The following is a 24563-nucleotide window of genomic DNA, read 5'->3' on the forward strand; positions in this document are numbered from 1 at the left end:
TGCTTGAATTCTGTGAGCAAAAGCTGGACATCTTTTAAAAGCATTTTATGGTTTAAGCTGTGGACTTGCTGCAGGAGTTGTGGTATGAATTTATGTGGAAAGCTGGGCTAAATACTGCTGCGGGATCCCTCTGGCTGTAATAGCCTTGAATCCCAATCAGGTGTCTGACTTTCTGAAACATCAGTGAGCATGTTGTTGGAAGGCATTGGGCGCTGGGCAGCCTTGCAGGTTGGGTTGGATGAGCTCTGCTGCATATCAAGAGGCTGAATTTTATAAGAGCCATTTTGTTTAACATCTTTAAAAGCCTGAAGTTCTCAGCTTAGCCCCAGTGGAAGTACTGTGTTACCCAGACCAACGCTTCAATGCCTCCCTCCTGCTATAGCAAGGTGAAAGATGCATCTGCACTAACCTGCCAGAAGGCTGAGCTGCGTGTTATACAGTGACCCTGGAGCCACCAAGACCAAGGACAACTCTTCCATTGACTTCAGCAAGAGCAGATAAGGTCTCCTGCATTGCAGGGATGTGAGATGGGACGTTGGTTAGCTGGGAAGGACCTGCAAAACCCTCAACTCTTTCTCCATCCATGAGCTAATCCACTGATTTATGCAGTTGCACTGCCAGCTGGTCTGGCTTCAGCCCGATCTGACCTCATCCATCACTGACACCAGTAAAAATCCTCCCATTTGTTTGTTTAGGTTGTTCATGTGGTCAGGAGAGGGGCTGCGTGTAGAGGTGGACACGAGGTAGAGCCAGCCCTGCCAAAACTTCTCTTGCGGGTTGCTCCCTCTGGTGCTCCTGGTCTCCTGTGGACTCTGGCACGCAGCAGTACCATGTCCTTCCTTGCCCTGACCCAGCTCCTCACTGTGGTCCCTGTGCCCTACAGCACCAAAAAGATGCCCAGCGTCAGCATTAGCTCAAACTCCTCCTCCTTTAACCAGTCAAGGCAGTGAGAGCTGAAGTAGATAGTATTTTCTAGGCTTGTCAAACAGTTACTCTTTACATCTAGACAAAAGATACACAGGATCATGCAAACAGCCTCAGGCTTCCATCTGCTTAGTTTCCCCACTGAGCATCCTTTGGGCTTCGCCAGTCTTCTCTTTGCAGTGTCAGGTCCCCTTTCTCAGCCTATCTCCCTCCAGCACTGCTTTTCCCTAGTCAGTGAAAGCAAGCTTGCTCCTCTTGTCTCCCCATCACTTGATATTCCTGGTCAGCCACAAGTCCTGCCCTGTTCCTGCACCTCCTGGTTTACTCAAGTTTTTGGCCAGCTCTGAAATGACGAAAGACAAGAGGCCAAGATGACCTTGAATAAAGCTGTCTTCAGTGACAGTGTATGCATAGTGACAAATGCCATAGCAAAACCAGTACTAAAAACATCTATGGAGAAATTGTTGCAGAAAAGAGAACAAAAAAGGATGAAGTGCTAAAGTCTTTCACTTAATATTCTTTTGGTCTAGAAAAAGGACAGTGGACCTTAAATAGAACACAGGTACAGTCACTTTTTGAGTTCAAACCTATGTATTTTGGATGGAAGTTTACTTCTGTGGCTGAGGGCAAAGCACTTGTTTGCCAGATTTTTTTAGTGGTGGCTGTTGAATGTAATTTGCAAAGGCCCAAAAATTCCAAAGGACTCTTAGTGGTTGCAATAAAGAGAGCAAAATTAGAGACACTTTTATTATAAACTCTTTAGTCAAATGCTTCAGGTGTAAAAGAGCTTTTAATGGTGAAGAGGGAAGAGTACTACCACTGGGAGCTTCATTAATGTAAGCCAAGTGCCCACATCTCCTGTGGGCAGTCACAATGATGATGCAGAAAAGGAGGTTTGAGAAGGTAGAGGGTTCCCAGAAAGGTTTATCTTCATGAAGGGGGTCTTACCACCTGCTAAAGTTTATTATTTCCTACTATTAACCATTCATCAGAAGGGCTGAATTTGGTAAGTTGCTATTTTAAAGCAAAGCTTCATGTAGCAGCCTGTTTCTGGTTAGGTTTGGACTTCACACTGGGATCCATTACTTTAGAGGCATATTAGTGAATAGAGACATGGGAGTCCAGATTCATGCTGTTTTATAGTAGAAAGATTGTAAGAAACAGTGCAGAGTGGTCCTACCCATGGGATATCACCCCAGCTTAGTCAACAGCTAAGGGAACTCTTGAACTAAAGGTTGAGTTTTGGCTATGGTATTTAGTAGTTATGCGGGAGCTCACCGTCATTACTATTTTAAGCCCATTTGGACTCATTTGTAATATTTTGAGTCCCATATCTCATTTGTGAGAGAAACATCTTTCTTCCTGTTCTAAACCCACTGATCGTTTCTCTGTCCCCTGATGTTCTCAGAAATGGTGCACAATTATTTCCTATTCACCTTCTCCATGCGACTTGTGACTTCAGAGACCTCTCTCAGATCCCCTCTACCTTCTTGTCTCCCCAGTTAAAGGTTTTTAGCCTATTGTGGCTCTTCTTGTCTGGAAACTGTTCCCCATCTCTGGTGTCTTGTTGCCCTTTATTGCCTACTGTAGTTCTGCTCTATCCTGTATGAGATTGGTGCACTGGAGCTATGTGCAAAACCTCTTTATATTGCTCTGAATTATTTTCCTACTAGTTTTTAATTTTCTCTTTGCCTTTTTAATCCCCACAGAGCACTAAGTTCTCATTTTTAGAAAACCATCCAGAATAGCTCCAGGATTTATACCCAACAGTGGTAGCTCACACAGTGCTCATTTTTGTGGATGAACCCTTAGGGTTGGAACTTAATGATCTTAAGGTCCTTTCTAACGCTATGATTCTGTGATTGCTTTTTTCTCATTACTTATATTATTCTGAATGCTGTTTTCCATTTTATTGTGCAGTCATTTAGCATTGTAAGTCCTGAATTTCTTTGCTCATGGCTTTACTTTGGACTATTTTAGATGGTTTAGTATCATCATCAGAAGTTGTCACCCTGCTCTTCTAGAACAAATGTATGTTGAGCAGCAGAGGTCCTAGCAGCATAGAACCTCATCCAGTTATTTCTTGTTTGATCTCCTAGCTTTAACCAGTTACTGAGCCAGATTAGAACTGTTCAAGAACAGCCTGACAGTGTTCAAGGGCAGAGTCTTGGGCAACATGGTGCAGTGTGAGGTGTCCCTGCCCATGGCAGGGGGTTGGAACTGGATGATCTTAAGGTCCTTTCCAACCCAAACCATTCTATGATTCTATAAGTTCCCACATTGAGAATCCAAGAGAACTGTGTTATTCAGAACGCCATCCCCCAAAACTCAGTAACACCCTCAAAGATCATGATTTGTGAGGCATGACTTCCACCTATACTTGACTCTTCCCCATGACCTCTTGCTCCCTGATGTGTCTAATACTTCTTGCTTGCTGAATATTCATCAGCTTGCCCTATACAGAGTCACACTTGTCTGTATTTATTTCTTCAATGAGCCATCTCTGGAAACTGCTATTTCATTTTGCACCACATTTATGGCTTCTCTCCTTTTGCTGTAGGCTGATTTAAACAGCAGGTTGGCTCTGCACCACGTAACTGTTCAGCAGCTTCCTCTTTGGATTTCCATTGAGCTTTTGGGTGAATACCATCTGCTCTTGCAGATTTGTCATATTCACTTTATCAGCTTGTTTGAAAATCTTTTCTACTGACACTTCAATTTGAGATATCTCTTCAGATGTGCTCCCTGTAAGGGAAGGCTGTAGTGTGGGATGCATCTACAGTATTTATTTGACTTTACTATCATGAGATAATGTGTCTTGAATGCTCATCTATCATATATTGATCATCTATTAGTCTGAACAGCTGGCTGGCAAACTACTTGCTTTGAGGGTTTTAGAGCAGTTTTTATTATTAACTTTCAGAGCTTTAGGAAACTGCTCTTCAGAATGCTTTTTAATAGACTGATAATATTTTATACCACTGGCTTACCTATGTGCATGGTTTCCCTATATTCCCCTTTTGAACTTTAATCTCATATTTTACTTTTGAATAGACTTTATTCTGTTGTTCCTTCTATTAACATCTAAGATTGAAAATGTAATTTAGGATGGAAATGAACTCTGTGAGTCCTGAAATCCTTCAACTCCTAACTTCCCCTTTCAACTTCCTTTCAGTACAATTCACCAGTTTTGGGTTATTGCCTGTCAGCATCCTACACATAGAGAAAAAGCTCTGTTATTTAATATATGAAAGATGTGATTGGTAACCTATGCATCAGTTTACTGCAGGACTTGGTTTAGTACTAGTCAGTAAATGCCTTCCTAGGTTTAGTATGATATAAAATATGACCCCTTCCAATTTTCAAGCCTGTTCTGAAATGCCATTACTCCACCTTGGCCTCCTAACATGATTCACAGCACATAAATTAATACTTTGTGGACAATATCAACTTTCTGACAGTTTGGACTGTGAGCTTCTACATTAATCAGGATCATGGCGAATAGGGTAGCAAAAGAGATGGGGATAGAGAAATCAGCGGTGGGTTGAAGTACAGCAGTCAACTTGTAATACATGTTCCAAGTCTCTCTATAAAGACCAGAATGTTGGAGCTGCTGAAGGACTGAGATTTGGCCAAAATTTGACGACCCGCTGACAAATATGAAGCTGCCTTAGCATCTTTTTTGCCTTCAGGGTTAGGTTTGGGTATCCTTTCTTGCATGCGAGCTGTTCAGTGCTGAGAATTGAACATCCATCCACCTGGGTGACATAGGGACAACATGAAGAGGTTGATTTTCCATTGCCATGACTGTGGTTTGGCACTTTCTTCCTTGGCTAGTGATAGGAGTGGTAGTCTCTCAGCTGTATGAAGATGGATTGGTTTGTTATTGCTGTTGAATTCATTCCTGTCCCATCAGCCTGGTGAGGACTCTCATAGCAGGACTGTGTCAACACACCAGCCAAGCCTTTCTTTCCTACCATTCAAACTTTCCCAGGAGGGCAGGTAGACTGCCAAACCAGGACCATCCTCCATTCTGCACACGGAAGTGCACACTGCATCAGAGGACAAGCTGTTGCCCATACTGTTAAATCACAAGTATGCTCTGTTGGGTGGGTTTGGTCTGGGCCAAGTGAATTTTCCCAGGCAATGCCTGAGCACACTTTGGGGATAGCCTAGGAGAGGATTGATTCCCAATGGACAATTTTTTTGTGGCCAACATTGGGGTTTTCCATTCTTTTTTCTGTTTTTTTTTTTCCCCCTTGGGTCTGGATGAGGAGCATTTAGTCATCTGGACCCACATTATGCCATAACAATTGACATCATAGCTGCAAAATGGCCTTTTAGCTCTTTTATTTATCATTCTGCATGCAACTGGAGTCTTCACTGTTGTTCTTGAATGGTCTTAGGTGTAAGTTTGAGCAAGACTCCTTTCTTCCTCCAGCCTGCTGTACAGTCAGCCTCATAGATTCTTGGCTTGATTTGTATTTGGGAGAAAAGATAACTAAGCATGCTGGTTATTGAGCAAGCAATGGCATTGCTAATCAGCCGTGTCCCTTAACCAGGTCTCTGGTTGTCTAAGCAAGGTCGTCAGGGTCAGGCAAGGCTCAAAAGAAGTCAATGAGGGCAAATGTGGTCAATGGATGTGAAGCTGAAGAATACAGTGGTCCAGATAAGCGAAATGAAAGGCCAAAATATATATAGGAGCTCTTTCAAGTTGAAAACAGAAGTTTAACCTGGGATTAGGCTGCAGATGAGGAAAAACAGTAACATAGGAGAGGATCCAGGACAAGAACTAGACAGAATGGGAGTGAGGTCGGGCGGATGTGGACCAGGGTTCAAGCATAGCAGAAATCATGCTCAGGAGGCGCAATCACAACCCAGCAGCATGGTGAGGAGCAGAGAACAGTAAGAAGGACTTCATGAATAGTGACTGGTTGAGGCAAACCTCCAATGGAACCTACATGAAAACCCTCAGGTGCTTGGGCACATTTGTTTTTTCTTCCTGGCTGCAGAACACAAAATTCAGGCAGAAGTCAGCACTAGTATGGGAAACATTTTGGGATATAGCCAGAGAACACAGGAGAGGCAGTGACGCAGAGACTGCAGGTCCTATGAATAACTCTGAAAATTAGCTGTGAATAGTCCCCAGCAGAACTTGGCTGTGTTTGTGAAAGACATCGATACTCATGGTATCAGTGGTGTTGCCCAAAGCAAAATTAGCAGTTGAGGTAACATGTAAGAGTTTGGGTAATAGATTATTAGTGGTATTTCTTACCTTCTCTAAATGCAATTTAGAACAACCTTTTCCTGGGTATCCAGATGTTTACTTGGACTGTGTTCACTGCGGATTGGGTGGTTGTTCAAAGGAGGAGCATCTTCCAGCAAAGCTGTCAAAAGCATGTTTCTAAATAAAGTCTCACACTTTCAGGCGTGATCCAAAACCATCTTTCCATTGGTTTCCAGAGGCTTTTGGATTAAGCTTCATATGCAGATTTGCCAGTGCTCTCAGATGAAAAACAGTGAAGGATATGAAGTGCCAGATGGTGTTAAGTGAAATTTATTGGGTTTGGAGGTAACACAGAAACCCTCAGCTGAATAGACCCAGAAATTCTGGCTGTCGGAGTGTGATTCCCCATCTGTACTGAACATCAAGGTGGCTGAAATAAAGGTCAGGGACCCATATTACCATTCTCTGTTCCACTGGTGGCTTATAAAATATTTTAGGATGCATTGAGTGGGCTGTATAGGAACAGCCTGACTACTTTAGCAGATGTCACCACTAGAAGAATGTCTGCCGTGATGTGGTGTCTTGTCCTTTGATAGCTGTTCAAAGAGCAGGCAGGAAATTGCACTGCTGAAAAATAAACGGGATATTAACACAACAGAAAGAGCTGATAGTGTTTCTCTTTGCGATACCAGGCTGGGTTGGTAGGAAAGCTAACCTTAGCCACCCTGAAACAGGAGCTTGCCTACTGAAATATGTGGTGTGGACTTGAGTCCAGTTTTCATGTGGACATTTTTTTTCTTGTGCTTTCCACCCACCTTTTAGCAGAGCCAACAAACAACGCATTGAGGCCCTTTAATTTTAGCATTCACCCTAACTTCCAACAATTTTCCTGCTACTGATTGCTCCTAATGACATTCAGATCCCCCAAAACTCATTCACTTTCAAATCTAGAGGTGCATATCTTGATAACTATTAGACATGATGACAATCAAGGTGGAAATGGAGTGGGAGGAAAGCCATGGAGCTACTATGAGGCTCTGTTGCTGAAGTTCCAGATGACAGTGTTTCAACTGATACTTAAAGTGGTTAATGTGCACTGAACTGAGCAAGGCAAAAGAGCTGTTGCAAAATGTTTACTTCTCAAATGTTTTCTGACAGAAAATGTCACTATGGATTAAGCAACTTTTTTTTGACAAGTGTCTGTTGTCAGCATGAAATTTCAGATGTTTACTGAAGATTTTCAGCTAAAAGCAGAAAGTTTATTTTCAGCTGTTTCTATTTTCTCTTCTTTTTTTTTTAAGTAAAAGTTAGAATTTTTGAGAGAGAAGAAGAAAACTTCATTTTGAGACCAGCTGTGGTCTATCCACTCTTTCAGGTGGAGAAAAGCCTGAATAATGGCATTCTGAAGCCTCAAGCTCTGTGTGAACACTGAAAACACTTAGTAGGGTCCTGGCTAGATAGGTTTGGCTCATGCCTGTCACTTGGCTTCACTTCCTGCCACGGGAGAGACCAAAGGAAAACAGGGTATGTATGAAACCTCACATGTTAAATGTTTGACTGTCTTTAGAGCAAAACATTTGCATTCATGAAGGGTCTTTGAGTGTTCCTCTTTCTTAAAAAGTGGACACCAAGCTGCTTTTGGTGCTGACAAGATAGCTCGTTCCCACTCAAGTGTAGCACTTTGGTGTCCTACCCATCTCTGACCATGTGTACCATGTTGAGATCAGTGGACCACACATATGAAGCCTTGAGCAAGCCAGGCCCTGGGTTTGTCTGTGCTTTTGTCAAATGGTTGAGATACAGCCTGAGCAGGGAACAAGGCCAGTTGAGTGACTCCCATGCTTGATGGTGGAGACTTGATGGGTCTCCACAATTTGCCTTGCTTTTCTGTCACAAACTCTAGGTGCCTGCTGGTGCTGATGCTAAGCCAATTCACCCTCTTCAGTTTCAAACCCTATGAGAGCTGGATGAACCAGAAAATTAGTTTGGCAAGGCTGGTATTGAAGGAACTTGAGAGTATCTTTGTCCTTGGAGAGATGGGTTTGAGCAAGGAACAAAGCCACGCAGTGTGCATGGGGAAGGGGACACCCCATTCTGCAAAGAAAAGTGTTTTACATGGTGGATATGGAGATGTGTTATTTGTGACTGCTTAGCAGAAGCAGTGCTGGAGAATTTCAGGGCTTCCCACAGAGCTGCACTCAACTGTAGGGCACAGGATTTCAAACACGGGATGACATGGTGAGCCTGCATCGTCACATTTGGGTACGTGTCTCCATGCATGGCCTACTTGCAGCACTCCGAGTCATTGTTTGATCCTTTGGTTCCACAAACAATCTTGCTCCCTCCACAGGAGGAATTATCCTTGTTTCCATCAGTTGATTTTGGATCTTCTCACTGTGAAGCGATCCAAGCAGTAAAGAGCTTGTTAATCCGTTAGTGCAGAGCCTGAATAAACTGACTCACAAGGTAGTGGCTGTCGCTGCTGAAAGCCTCTGCATAAGAAGATGTTTAATTTGTCCTCCTGGGGCTGATGCACAGCCTCTGTTTTGCTGCTTAATTCCCATGTGTCACAGAGGGACCCTCCTTCATGCTGCTGAGAAGGCTGCACCACTTGGCTCTGCGGCATGCAGGCATCTTGGCCACCGACGTGTCGGCTCTCTGGGGGGAGCTGGTAGAAGTGATGTGGGAAGCTCAAACCTGAAGTCATCTTTCCCTGCTTGCCAGTATGAATCATTAAATCATCTGCTTTTACAGGCTGTGGCCAGCTATAAGCACCCGTGGAAAGGGAGATTTCACTCTCCTTCTGCCTCCACACAGCCACACATGGTCAGATCCTAGCCTGGTTCCACTCCAGTGGTTTTACATCGAGAATATTCACTCTTTTCTAAATTAAGCTAAAAGTGTTGCTTGTTTTATTCCCCCACACTCTCTCAAAGGTTGTTTCAACCAAAGCTTCTTGAAGATATTTTATACTTTTGGGGAGGGCCAAGAACACCTCTTAGTGTATCTGAACATCTATCTAGACATTACTCCTACTAGCCCATCCTAGCCACGTAGGGTGGGAAGGGCAGAAAGAACAAGAAGGAGGTATCTGCATGCAACAGGAACTCCCCCTTTAATATAGGGGATCTTTTATCCCTGCAACTTGATGGTCTGCTAGGAAATAACTTGTGCCCATTGAATATGAAATTGGTCTGCCAAAGCTGGCTTCAGGTGAGCTAAAACTGTCAGACCTGGATTGGTTACTGTTGGATGATCTTTCTGGAAGTGGGAAGGAGAAGATGATTGTTGAGAAGATGATTTTGTTTAGACTGAACAACTTCCCTGAGCACAAGTCCCTTTAGCAAAGCCAAAGTTGATGGCAAAGTGGTATCTGGCAAGCAGAGCCTTTCGTTGACTCTCGCATCTCATTTGCTTTGTTGGGTGGAAACAAAGTGATGTTTCTTCTTTCTTTTTTCTCAATTACTGTGATTCAAGGCAGCCTTCTTTAATGCCAGGCTGCAAAGGTGGAAAGGTGCAACAGCAGCACCACATAAACGTACCCCAGCGGGCTATGGACAGCAAAACACATAAAAATGGCTTGAGATGTAGAATAACCACAATTGGCACATGACTTATTGATTACACCCGTCATATGATCAGCCCTTAGCTAGTTATAAATATTATATTAGAAGTGTTAGTAAAACCAGATGGGTTGCAACCAGTCCAGAATGTGGTGAGCCTGCGGCCTGAAATAAAGAGGGAGGAAGCACAATGCTTTGGCATTGAAAATCATCTTTGTGCTAGAACCGAACACTGATGAGGAAAAAGAGGAAAAGTCACAGAGCCGGCTGTGCTGTGCACATGATGCCTGGGAAATCATCTTTCTGTGTCCCGAGGCATCAAAATCTATTGCTCAAGAGTCTGCAGCGTATGTTGGATGTTTCATCCTGGTGCTAACTAGCACTTTTAATTAGTCTGATTGTGCTTATTTTGAGTCAGCAGTGAAAGAAGAGAGAGAACATGAAGGCTATTGCCCATTGAATGTTTCTTGCACTCTTGGATGTGGCAGGACTTTTCTTCTGAGCATACAGGACTCGTGCTTAGGTTGGTGCAGGAGTGAGGAAAGAGGTGAATGCAGCTTTCTCCATCAGTGCCTTCTTCCATGACCCCTTCAGATGCTATCCCCTATGTCTGAGAAGGTTTTAGTCCCTGATACTCAGCGCCTGCTGCAGCTCTCGCCTCTGGGTGTTTTATATGTCCTCAAACACATCCCAGTGACTTCCCAGCTTGTGTTAATACACCCCATGTTAGCTCCTTCCCCAGAAGTCTGTTCTGGTCTCATCTCTCCTTGGAGGACCCCGAACATACATTAACTGCATCAAGAGACCCTTAGAACCCCACTGACTCAAGGGGCTGATCCAGGAGCATGCGCATCCCACAAGCATCAACCCCAAGTGGTGGGACTTGATGGAGCCGGGCTGACTACACGCTGCCGAATCCCGCATGGATCAAAAGACTTGTATAGCATGAGGTGCGTTAGCATTTGCACCCATCCCTGCTTCAGAAAAGCCCCAGGGTTGTCCATGGAGCAACTGATTTATCCCCCAGCTTGGGAATGGAGCGGTCAGCAATACAGCGTCAGAGCGCAGTGTCCGTCTGTTGACAGTGGGGCTCAGGGTCACGCAGGTGCACGCCGAGCCCTGTGTGTCAACCCGCAGCCTGTGCAGCTGACAAAACATGCCCGGCATCTGGCGCTGTCCTTGTGTCTGGGTCTGTGCTGGCACGCCAGCCCCGCGCAGCCGGTGCCTCCCAGCGTGGACAGAGCTGGATCCTTACACAAACACATGGAGGCGGCCGCAGCGGAGCTGTGCCAGGGTTGGATTTGGCCCTGTCGTGCAAAGCAGCTCACAGTCGTGCCTCCAGCCTTGTCTGCGAGGTCCTCACCAACCTCGCCTGTGCCTGCATCTCGCCTCCTTCCAGCTTTCTTCCCCAGCCAAACTGTGTGTCACCATCCTGTCTCGCCTGGTCCTCTGGAGATGCCGTACTCTCCTGCTTCGGTCCCTAGGCAGGTCTCTCTGCTTGCTCTTATCACCCTTCAGTCTGACAATAAGGCTTATTGAGATTCTGGGGCTCACAGGCTTGTTGAGGGCTGGTTGCATCCATCCTACTTGAGCTCTCATGGGGAAATTACCTGGCAACTTTTAATGAGCCCAAAGCGCGTGGTTGAGCTCCTGCGTCAGATGGCTTTAGGCTACACACTTTCTTTGGTTGGGGTTTTGAGGGCTGTATACATTTGCGGCAATACATGGATACAAATGACTAAGAATAGGAAAGCATGTGCTGGGTCTGCGTCCCTCCTTTCTGTCCCGAAAAGGAACGGGCTCTCTCTAAGAGCCCTAACCTTGTCTTGAAGGCCAGGACAACATGCTTTGCTGATGAGGTGGCCTGAATTTCATCACCCTCATATCACTTTTGGTTCTTGGCAGACGTGAGAATCTGTTGCTTATAATACTACTTACCTCTTTAAAAGGGCTGTTCATCTCAAAGGGCTTTAAAAAGAAGCCAAGATCATTATTTCCATGTTCCAGATGGGGAAACTGAGGTATGGGAAGCAAAACTGATTTCCATGAGTTACACAGCAGCGCTGAGGAAGAGCAAGGAAGGGCTTCATCCTGCCCATGTCCCTTGGCTACATTGCCTTGTGCTGCAGTTCTGGAGCACAGGGTTAGGTGGGAGAGCTGACTGTGACATTTATCCTTCAGGGTGATCGCTGTCCATCAGTGCTCCCCTTGAACCACATTGAAGGTGTTCCAGCAAAGAAAGAGGCACTTGAGGGCAGGCCATTAGGTGTTACGGTTCAGTAGACAACTACATACAGCCTCTAGTACAGTTGTATGGACTGATCATTTGGATGTGATCCTTTTTAGGATTAATCATCTAGAAAAGAAGTTGGGGAAATGTTTTTTTTCCCCTAAGACATTCTCAGGAATGTGGGTATTTTATTAAATAATGGTTAGAGGTACTTCACAATAAACCCAAATAATTCTCACTGTTTTACTGTCCATGCACTTTGTGAAACAGAGTCTCTTTCTGCCCTTAAGACTACAAAAAGCACAGCAAGGAAAAGAAAAGGTTGTAATATCCATCTTACAGTAGAAGGATCTGGGACAAGGGATTCTTCTCACAATCACATAAGAAACTGGTGACTGAGCTGGGAATGCAATGCATTTTAACCAAAGCCTTTGTGCAGTGATTTAATGCCAAGCTCTTGTTCCAAGTTCAAATTTCTTAAGGTGAAAATGGACGCAGAAAAGGAGAGCGATGGAGAGCTGGGATGCCGGATGCACTTTGCTTTGTTGTCGCCTGTACAACAAGTCCAAAGCTAGGGGGAAAGTGTAAAAAGAAAAGAGTTGATGGAGAGACAAGAGTGATAGAGCTGAAATCATCTTTAATTCATCACCCAACTTAGGAGACCCCCTCAGGGATACCCACATGCAGATCATAGCTCAATCTGCCCCTGAAGTTCTATAGTTTCTCTCCAGTTTCTTTATGGATTGATCAGATTTGCCTGTGCCACCTCTCCTCCATCTGCAATGGCAGTCTCCTTGGGTGGCTTTGCCCTGTGGAGTGATGACACTGCAATGGAAGATGGGTGGGCTCTTGTGATGGGCACCATGATGCTATGTTTAACTGCAAAAATGCTTCTGAAGATTATTGAGCCCTGTGGTTTGGAGCCACAGGTACAGCTTGGTCCCTGGATGTGCTTTCACCAGAGCTCCCCTCCCTCTCACACATTGGGTTTTACCTATATGGATGGAGAAGGCAACAATAAGGGCAATTTTATTGCTCCTTTTTACCTCTGGAGAAGAGCCACAGTCGACATCAGCCCATCATGTGCTGGTGACTGTGCTGCATTCAGCTGCTGGCTGAACACTGATTTCCCTCCTTAGCAAAAAGGGGTTATCCCTGTCAATGGTGGTCACTGTGAGTCGGGCCACCAGCTTGCTCAGAGCCTCTCCAGCTGGGATGCCCACCATCCCAGGGTTATTTAGGCTCTGTGTGCAGCCTGGCACCCAGCGTGCACAATACAGCAATGAAAAACTACAGATGTGCAGACAAGAATGCCTCCTCCTGTGCTGTGGGGAGTTAATGGACATTTTTCATGTGGAGAAATACTTCTTTTTGTCTTTTACCTACTTTCTCCACTCCTGTAGGCAAGTTAAACTTGACAGAAAACCCTATTGCCTCCCCAGAATATAAACAGAAGTCTCTTCTCTAGTGTTTGGTGCTTGTTACTGGAGTAAAAACTATGCTTGTTTGCTGGAGGGTATCTTCAGAGGCATTGGTACTGCACCATCCCTTCCCTGGGGCTGCCCATTGCCCCAGCACTGCGTCTTCTGCCTTATGCAGGGATGCAGGATCCAACCTCACCCATCAGAACACAGCTTCCTCTGCCAGACGTTACCGCTGCGCAGACCATGGGGGTATTCCTGCAGGAACGCGTCTTTCAGAAATCCCATTCTCCAGCTCCCTGGCCCCAAAACTGCTGGGGCTCTGTTTGCCTGGGAAAGGGGAAAAAATGGGGGGGGGGGGGTGGGAAAGGCAACATATACACACAAGAAGAAAAAAATCTGAAGGCATCCAGTTGCTCCTGGGCAAATTGCCAGTGATTGAGTGACCTGCTGCTTCCCCAATATTGCATTCCACTGGCATGTCTTTAGCCCTGGCTGACGCCAGCCATCTAACTCACCCCCAAAGCAAACATTTCCAGTTGGCACCGCTGCCTTGTTTTTCTGAAGAACCGATTCATGCCTCCCTTAAACAGTTTTACTATATCCATTTTTTTTCCTCCTTTTTTCTTCCTCCCCCCCCACCCCAGTGCATGGAGCCACCGGAGACCCGCTGCTGCTTTCGGGATTTCTCCTTCAAACAAGAAGGAAAAGAAGAGAAGAGGGATTTTGCTTTCCGCCTCCCTTTTTTAGCGAGCATGATAAATCCATTCAGAGCGCTCCTTGTGCGCCAGTGTGGAAACCTTCTGCTAAAAGAGTTATTCTGTTCTCATTCACAGATAATTGCTCCCCGAGGGGCCGGGCAGGGAGCGAGGAGGAGAGACTGATAATCCGGGAGGACATGGATACAAATATCAGGCTGTGGCGCTGAGTGCCTGCTTAATTTATTGGGAACGAGCTGTTACTCAGCACTTTGCAGGATTAGACCCGCTGTTAATTCTGTTATTTAAGGAGAGATGGAGCCGGACGACGACCACAACAACAACCCACCCGGGGCCGTTGCGGAGACGGGAGGCGTTGGAGAGGGAGCACATGCTGGTTTATTTTCTACGCTATGGAAAGAATGAGCTTTTAGGACACAAAGTCCTCACTGCCAGCGGGAGGGGAGCGAGGGGACAGCCTGGCTCCGTGCTGGCCGCCCTGACGTACGGGCCCAGGTTAGGGTTGCTGCTCGGCCAGCTGGGATGATGTATGGCAGCAGGGGGGGGCTCCACTGCAAAGGGCACTGATTTACTGCCATGCAGCACCACCAGCATCCGCACTGCTTGGCAGGTAGATGAGTGACAGCACCCAGCATCACGTAAGTGGGTGATGGTCCAGACCACCAGTGCCCACTGGGTCTTGCTTGGATCTCAGAGTGCTGTTTTATCATTGCTTGTATCTAATCGCATAGTGCACCAGCCTCACATCTGACGGGCTGTTCTTACCCAGGACTTCACACAAAAGTGAGAATTCAGCTTCCTTCCCTTTTAAAATCTTCTTAGGGTTCATCCTGCATCCCCAGAAGGGGGGTAAGTTACTCAGCAGGATGCCAAGGATCTTGAACAGGGTAAAGGAAGGCGCCTTCTTTTCCTTGTCTTGATGGACGGCTTCTTTCATTCTGGTTCCTGGAGATATTTGACACATTTCCCTGTTTTTTTTCACTGACCATTAGGAAAAAAACCCTCTGGGAAGCCAAGGACTTGGAAAGAAATGTTTAGACTTTTCTGGCCCAAGTGCAAGTTGCAGTGACATGAAGATAGAGCAGGCTTTTCTGCACAAGGTTTCTTTCTTCAGGGACAATAAATACATTAATCTGACCGTCTAATAAAGCATCTATCACACCAACAGAAAGAGCCTGAATATGGCATTCTGTTTTCTCATGGGGTGGTCCAACAAGGGTGCTCTCTGTAGCATTATGAGCCATTTATTTCTCCCAGGTCCTCGGGTGTGTTTCTCACCTGACTTTCTATGTTTGAAGACCCATTCAGCTGGGGAAACAAAACCAACCAGCTCATAGAAAACAGGGTTCCTCCTTGGGCAACATCTCCCACTGTCAAACCAGCAGCCACTACTATGTCCATTTAACAGGTGGGGAAACTGAGGCAGCATGGATGAAATAACTTCCCTAAGGATAATTTTGTTGGATAAGGGAGTCAGAAAGTGTTTTCAATTTGGGTACTGAAATAAGAGAACCGAGGGCCACTTCAGGGCTTCTTCACGTATGGAATTATTTCAGGAGAGGTTTCTTTGTGACAGAAGTAATTGGGAATTCTGGTGATGCAGGAATAAATTATCGCTTATAATTCTCTTGAACTTATTATTGAGTGGGATTAATGGTGATTTTAAATCAGGGGGTTGCCCTATGGTATCAAGGATACCATCCCAGGGAAGTTTTCCCTTTGAACAGCGGTAATTGCTCCCCTCCTCCCCTCCTCGTGGATTATTGAGTGATTTTTGGCCGAAACAACCCTGTGCTCATTTCATAGTAGCAGCAAGAAGAAAAAACTGACAGCTATGAGGTAGTAAAGACAAATAGTGGAAGGCAGAGACTTAGGAGAGCGGGTCTCAGGCTGTGCTTATGAGGAGTGATGACAGCAAACCCGTTTCTCCAGCAGAATGAAACCTGAAGGGGAATACTTTGCTCTTTCAGGCTGCTAATGTAAATAAAAGGCACACAGAGGAACACTGGTAGGTTAACAATCAATTAAAAACAAATTTCCCACCCTGTGTGGTGTTAGAAGGCTGTGGGTGATATAAATGAGACAGAGATGAGGCACCATGGCAAGATTCTCGGGTAGTGGAAAGACTGGGACAACCAGCACAGCAGTGGGGTTTCCCCTTTGGTTTGCAGTCTCACCCTCTCTGAATGCTTCAGGGATACATTTAAACTCACACAATTGATTTGATTTCAGCTAAAAGAAGAATGATGAGAATATTACTACTGATCTTTCAAGAACTCTTAAGCTATGGTCTTAATGTGGTCTGACTTAATGTGTCTCTTCAATGTCTCAGTGGTGCTAAAACCACAAAAAGCATATTTAGTTCCCTGGACATGTAATTCTTTAGCTGTTATCTGATTGGTTGTTTTAGTGATGATGCTGTAATTCCATGATGTCATATCTAAGCTCTTCAAACCATTTCACCTGGTTTAAATGCCAACACCAAGCTGGAGCAGGATGGGATGGTGCATCATCAACAAAACCAAGGTTAAACAAGCCATGAAAATTGATTGCTTTCAGTCTATGATATCAGAGGCACATAAAAGCAGGGCCCATAACATCTGCCTGGATTTCCATATTCTCCAAACCATGTCTTTTATTCTGCACTGCTCTTCATTGGTCCTCCCGGTGGGATGAATCTTGGCACAGTCAATGGTTGCACCCAGTGTTTCCACATGTGCTGCTGGCTGTTGCACAGAATCCCAGACTGGTTTGTGTTGGAAGTGACCTTAAAGCTCATCCCATTCCAACCCTTGCCATGGCAGGGACACCTTCCACTAGAGCAGCTTGCTCCAAGCCCCTGTGTCCAACCTGCCCTTGAACACTGCCAGGGATGGGGCAGCCACAGCTTCTCTGGGCACCCTGTGCCAGCGCCTCAGCACCCTCACAGGGAAGAGCTTCTGCCTAAGATCTACTCGAAATCTACCTTGTTTCATTTTAAAACATGAATGTGTGGTACCTTCACCATGTCTACAAGAACCAGCCACAGAAGATATGCCCATCATGTGCTTAGCCCCATCATGCCTGATCTGACCTATCCATGTATATGGTTTGGATGGGACCATGGGCTGAGCCTGCATCCTGTTGGGATAGGGATGCTGCAGCTGGAGGATGCTCCAGTCCGTGCTGCACAGGGCCGGATGAGGCCAAGCCCTTGTGGTGGAAGCTGCTCTCCTGCTGATTGCAGCTGCCCTGCAGGCAGGAGGAGGAGGAGATGCTGGCTGCCAACTGTGCCCTAGGGGATAACCCCAAAGCAGCTCTGTAACCCTCTGGCCACGGCTGCTCCAGCTGTCAGGCAGCAGTTGCTGTCTGCGGGTCGGCAGCTGCCTGTGTGTTATCCCACAGGCACAGCTGGGGAGCATCTCTCACAGCACCAATGCCTTCAAATTGGTGTTGATTTGTCACCTGTCTGCAAGATATATATGGTCTCCCTATAAGTACCTGAGTCTGGTACAGCCTGCAGTGTGCAGCCTTGCAGCTGAGCTGTCCAGGGGGGAAAATGCCCCTTATCATCCACATTAAGTTGTCAGTGTCTGTGTACCTTGGCTCCCTGAGATACCCCATGTGTTTGGGGCACCTGGACAGAAGGGTGACACATGTGTTTCTCTGCAAGAGCCTGTGTAGTGTGGCTGCTGGTGGCAAAATGGTCCATTGATGTTGATGCCAGGGCCATCTCTAAGATGGAGAAGTGCAACTCACCACTGCCTTGGTAAAGACACTGCAACCTTCTTCTGTCTTTCTGGACATCACTGAACACAAACGCAGCCTTACCCTACTGGGACCAGCTAAAGATGTAGGTGAGTGACATGAGAATACTTTTTGCTGGGTGCAGGCTGCTCTGGTCTCCCCCAAACCCTCCTCTCCTGCATGTGCTCCAGCCAAACAATTGCTATAGTTATTAGCAGCCTTAGGACTGTCCAGCTCCTTACTCCATTTCCTAATAATCTTTTTCATATGGTGGTTTCCAAGGGTGGTTTCTTTACTTTGGATAGGTCAAATCCATATTTACAGACACCTCCAGGCCAGGTCTGAACTGTGGTTTGAACCTTGTTGCTCATACCCATGCCTGGTCCTGATGCTTTAGTGGCCAGCACTTCCACACTTACTAAGGGAGCACTAAATAACTTCATAACAGTCCTAAGGCTTAGGAACCAGAGCACAAATAAAAAGCACACTTTAAAAAGTATATATATATCCTCTGTTCTTGAAGGCAGTCTCATTATGTGGGGAGCCTGACTCATGGGTTTGACAGCTTGCTTCTGGCAATAACAAGCAACTTCTCATCACTTGACAAGGAAGAGTGATGAGCAGTGCCAGCACCCCATCTGAAACACTGCTGAGAATATAGATGCTTGATGCAGATGATGCTGATAAATCTGACAAAAGTAATTGGTACATCGAGAGAATTTACAGGGATAGGGCCCTGGTGCTGACTAAGAACATTCTCTAGCACCATCTAGTGCTCCGAAAGTCCAGTTTCTTAATGCTGGGGTTTAATCATTGCAGAGATCAATACCATAGGCAGTTATGAGCACTATGGTGCCGGTCTGTGAAGTGATGCATATCTTGGAATAGATTACATGAAAGAGTGAGCATTAAATTGAGTTAAGTGTTGGCTGGGAACCTAGGTAATAAAATGTGGCATATATACTGCAGACAATGCAGATCTGCGATTTATGCTTGCTGGGCTTTGAAAGCAGGAATCCATATTATTAAAGTATGTGTTCTATCATTTCATAAAATAGGAATGGATTCATAAATTCAGACTTCAGGGGCTGAGCCTGAATATCCCTGAAGCCTTCCAAATGTGTCCTCCTTTTCCCCAGCACGCTACCACTTCTAAATATCTCTGTCCCTCTCCAAACATGCCTTACCTTTACTGATATCATTCCTACTTTTGCAAGGTTGCCTTCAAGGCTGATGAGATTCATCCCCAGAGGAGAATTCCCCATTTAAAAGAAACAGAAGAGGGGATGATGATGAGCAACTATCAACGTCTGCAGCAGCTGAAGATGCTATTCAAGCTGCATTGAACCTGGCTGTTAAGTTGGGGGGAGAGGGACAAGAAACTATAGGGAGTACACTGGCTGTTTAGTTAAGAGTCTGAAGTTCAAGCCGGGTTTGTCAGACACATTTTAAGTAGCCAGTGAAACCCACAGCAAATCTGGAGCCAAATTCTGAGTGTCAGAAAGGGGAACCCATGGCACAATGCTATTGTTTAAATATTGTATTTTCCTTATTTGTTTGTTACATGCAGCTGTATAGACATAGTGTGGAGCTGTGAACCAAGCTTGTAATGTTTTCTATTTAGTTTTATGCCAATTGCATGGTGTATCTTACTTGTTGCTTCTAGGACTCGTCAGACTCTGATGGAGGGGGTATTTTTTAGCATCCTGTGTAATTTCTCTGGTACAGTTTTTTCCCAATACCTTCTTTCTGGAATGTGATAAAACTGTTATTACTGAGATGGTGCTAACACTTCTCATAACATATCTTGTCAGTTGTCAGGTTTTCTTCTCTGAGATTCCTTATACTAACACAAGTTGCCAGTAGCCAATACCAAGTTGATCTTGTCTGCTGATTTTCTGTGTTGAGCTTTATTTCTTCCCTGTCACCACAAGTAAGCCAAAGCAAGCAGCTCAGAAGGTACATGCTTTATCCATTAAGCCGTTATAGTCGTAATCAGTAAGTTCGTTCAGCTCAGCTGCATTCATTGCTCAGACATTTGTTTCTAGCTTCATTTTTTCAGGGTCAACGGCAGTGAAGTTTTGGCTGGGAAGTTGTGAGTGAAAGTTAGGAAGGCTTCATGGGGTTTCAACACAAAAGAAAATCAACCTCCAAGACAGACACAGCAGCCTGCTGCACTGTTTGTGCCAGCACCAGGGGTTGCAGGAGGACAAGGAGCCCATACTCAAGAGTTAGCCCATCCTTTTTGGCATGCAAGTGAGGATGGGACGTTGCACCTCCATATGGCCTCTTCATCACCAGCACTGATGAAAGTCTCTCTTGAAGTAGACCCCCCCCTGAACCAAACTGACACAAGGGAAAAGAGGTGAGGAAGACATCAAGAGGTGCATGGCCATGCAGGTTACTCTCTAACAGGAGTGTAGGCAATTCCCATTTGGGCGGTTGGAACTAGATGATTTTAAGGTCCTTTCCAATCTTAACTATTCTATGATTCTGTGAATTTATGATTCTATGATTCTCAGCTTATGAAGTTAGACCCTCCTGGTGTAATGCAATACTTCTCATTGAAGGTCTAGGACTCTGGATCTCTCTTCTGGTGCCTGGTTCTTTAGATAGAGAAGGACCATTGCTTTGAGCCAGCACTCTTCTGCACACTGGGATTGCTTATTTCATTTAAAGAACAACACCCAAAGTACTTTAAAATGTTAATAAAAAAAAAAAAAAAAAAAAAGAAAATATCCTTGGAATCAAAATAACTGGGTTCTTACTTACTGGAAAAATGATTTGTTGTAAACAGTTTATTTCTGGCTGCATCTGAGCAATATGTGTCACCAAAAGGTATTTGAAAAACTTGCCAAAAAATGAAAACCAAATCTGTTTCAAAACCTTTTAAATCTTCTCTTGTTCAGCTGTAATGCAATGTCCCCTTTGCTTTCAAAACACTTCAAAACCCCCATTTTTTTCTCACATTTAGAGGTGCAAGATAGAGCGGGGCAGGTAGACAATTCTATAGGTACATCTTGACCTTGGCTAAAAACCCTTGGGTCTGGATCTAAACAAGAATGTCTCAAAAGCTGTGGGGTTTGGGTTTTCTTGAAATAGCAGGTGGCTGTTCAGATAAGAAATGCTGGTTCTGCCCATTATACAGACAGGAACCAGGTGCAAGGTGCAGATCTGCACTGGAACTTCCTGCAAATTTGGGAGTCTGCAGCCAAAATGCTTCTTGGATCTGATCACTGCTGTGCTTCCAGTTATAATTATTACATTAGAGTGTGTCAGATTGCCTGCAACTGAAAACACAGTCTAAAAATATACATACTTCAGTATGTCAATGGGAGCTGTGCTAATGAACGACTAATAGGCTAATGAGCAATGTCATGTTTTGGATATTCTTTGGCACCGAAGAAGATCAGTGCTGGAACTAATGCAACGATAACTTCTTGCTTAAGAACAGACTCATGGAGTAGGAAAGTGAGAGTAATTTATGGCAAAATAACTTGTTTAGCTAGTTAGTGGCTTCCAAATAAGCGAAGTTGGGCTATGGACACATGTGGATGTATTTATCCTAATGCATTCCTTGCCACGACAAGGGTTTCAGATCCTGGTGGACTGCTGAATTCCTCTGCTCATCCAGACCCAGCCACTACACTGGCAGCTCAGTCTTATACTGACCTGGAATTATTTCATTGCTGTGTTTGCTTCAATCCCATGGCCCCCAACTTAATGTCAGTTTGCATGCAGAGAACATCTTAGTTATCACCCATTCAGGACTCATTCAACATATTTAAGACAAACACTTAGAGGTATAAACTTTCTGGTATCCAGTGCCCCTTCTGTATACGGGAAAACCAACTCCATTACTTGTGAGTAAAAAGGAAAACATAAGGTCATGAAAAATGTAAAGGAGGAATTCTCAGTGGTGTAAGTTTGACTTTCTCCTGTATTTTTACAACTTATCTTTTACTAAGTAATAAGGCCTCATCTATAGTCCAAGATAAACATGATAAACATGTCTACCATAATGATAAACAAATCATCTGTTTTCCACTTTGAATACACACTAGAGAAATCAGATGGTGTCTGATTAAGATGGAACATGCGTTATTTCTTAGAGTAGACAAGACATCAGTCTTAGCGGGAATGCAGATATTTGTGTTGTTGAAGACGGAGTTATCACCGGAGGTTATGCAAATGCCTCATCTGTGCTACAGATTAGACGGTCGTGTAACCCAGATGGCTAATCATAGCCTAATGGGAGTTTCCAAGCAACCTGTATTCATAAAATATATAAAATCACTGAAGATGAAAAGTTAAGAGATAGTGGATTAATTCTGACAAAAATCTTGCTCTAACACTGGATAGTCCATGCATCACCCCATCTTCAGAGCTCTGCATCAGTGAATGAACAGTCATAACCTATCCTTCAACCTCTGCCTCCAGATGGCTTTCCATTGCCTCAAGTGTATTTAAAGAGTTCTTCTGAGAAAATGGAAAAGTAGAACATGCTTGACTCACAGAGAGAGCTTTCCAGAAATGGGCAACTCCTCTGTTATGGAAAAGTGCACATCCCTGGAGGAGAACATATAAAAACCTTCGACAGACTTTATCCAGCCGAGATAAGCCAACTTGTGCAATTTGGTGGAATTACTACAGTGTTGCACCACTGTAGTAATAATAGTAATAAAGGTAAAAATAACCTTTTCTCTAGGTTGTTATATAGTATTTTACATTGCATTTAACTTCTGTACATCCTGCCTTTAGGAAATGTCTCATATTTGTGGGCCTGATTTTGCACTTTGCTGAAAATCAGATGTTTGGATTTGCACCTAGACCACTGGAATAGTGCTTCTTTGGGTTTATGAGCTACCTAATTTCAGGCATATGTCTATACGCATGAATATATGTATATATATATATATATACCTATTTTCAGGCAGTATTTTGTGCAAAGACCTGGCTCATGAGGAGATTCAGGTGAATGAAGGAGTCTTTCTGGTTCTGAGACACTTAAGAGCTGGTTAACATGCAAGCACAGAAGAAACCTGCAGGTTATCCCAGAACTCCCTAAAATGACTGAAACATGCTCCTGGTGCATACTGCTTTCTTAAAAATATGGTTGTTCAGCATCAAGATGGAGGTCAAATTTGAAGCTCCATGGTATAAGGTACATCTGCAGTAGCATATGAAGAGGGGAGGGATTCTGCAGTGGATAGTGGGCAGTTATTTTATGAACTCCTATGAAAAACAACCAAGTTAGTGACTCCTGAGTTTCCTTTCCTGCTCCATTCTGTTGATGGCCACATCACCCTTATAGGATTGTGTTGGACACCTTGACTTCAAAAGCGGGGCCCAGATCAGGAGGTGAAGAAGAACTTCCACAGGTTTGCAAAACCTGGACATAATCCCCCTCAGCAGGGAAGGTTTACATTGGGTATTAGGAAGAATTTCTTCATGGAGAGGGTGCTCAGGCATTGGAACAGGCTGCCCAGGGCAGTGGTGGAGTCACCGTTCCTGGAAGTGTTCACAAACCATGTAGAGGAGGCCCTCGGTGACATGGTTTAGTGGTGGCCTTGGCAGTGCTGGGGTAAGGGTTGGACTTGATCTTAAAGGTCTTTACAACCTAGTTGATTCTATGATAAACGGAGCATGCACTGCAGGTTGTTTTCTCAAGTATTTGTCCATTGTGACCTGCATGGTTATTCCTCTTTTAACTGCCTGCTCTCCTGCCTGCTCTGCAGGTCAGGTCGCTGTAGCTCATATTGGTTCCCATGAACCTAATGAAATCACGGCATAATATTTTCCATGCCTCATATTGTGTCCTTGCTGCAGTGTTGCTTGTAAATTATTTGCTTTGTCTGCTTAAAGGGGAGGAATGGGGGTGGAGAGAGAGTCCCTTTCACTGCCTGATTTATATGTCAAATATAAAACTAAAATGAAACATGTGGCTGATTGCCTACAAAGTTTTATGTCAGGTGTAGAAGTCAGTGGCCCCGCTCGTAAATCACGTTGCTCATTTGTAGCCGTTGCAACAGATTTATGCGATTTATAACTGGGTTATTGAGCTATGTCATCAGCGTAAGCGTTTTCTTATTAATAAAAGTACTGGCACATTGAGAGATGGTTTGTAAAGCAATTGCCTAGACTTTTTTCATGATGGGAGGAGGGAGACACTATATTGTTTGTGATCTATTAAACCAAAATGCTTGTGAAAGGCCTGGGCCCCTCCCTGGGCTCCCACTGCTTTATTTCTTCTCTAGGGACTTGCAAAACAAGCTCCTTATTCATAAATATGAGATGATGCTGTAAGGATGATGTTTCCGGTGGTGATTCATGTGATTTACTCAGTGTGTTTGATTCATCCATGAAGAAAAACAAGCTCTGGCTGAGGGACAGATGCTTCTCGGGATTTGACATTTGATTTTAGCCGGGTTATACAGGGTTATGAACAGGGATGTTTTTTCTCTATGTAACAACTTTCCCCAGAGCAGGAAACCAAAGTAATGCCCTAAAAGGTTGCTTCTGGTCTGTAATTGCAAAGGAAAGGAGGCATTTCTACATGGTTTAAGTTGCACTCTGAAATTCCCCTTCTAAAGCTTTGCATTATGTTGTAGGGGTGTTAAACATTCCAAAAGGAAAAGGATGGCATTGCACTGGTGGGTGAAGAGCCTCAGGTGCTGTTGTTTCAGGGTGCCTTAGGGTGGAAAATGCCATGTAAATGTGATATTTGCTACAACTGGGGGATCATTTAACTAA

The sequence above is a fragment of the Neopsephotus bourkii genome, unplaced genomic scaffold (assembly GCF_033783945.1).
Source record: "Neopsephotus bourkii isolate Nb327-2 ecotype Australia unplaced genomic scaffold, CSIRO-AGI_Nbou_v1 NB_994, whole genome shotgun sequence".
Lineage (NCBI taxonomy): Eukaryota > Metazoa > Chordata > Aves > Psittaciformes > Psittacidae > Neopsephotus > Neopsephotus bourkii.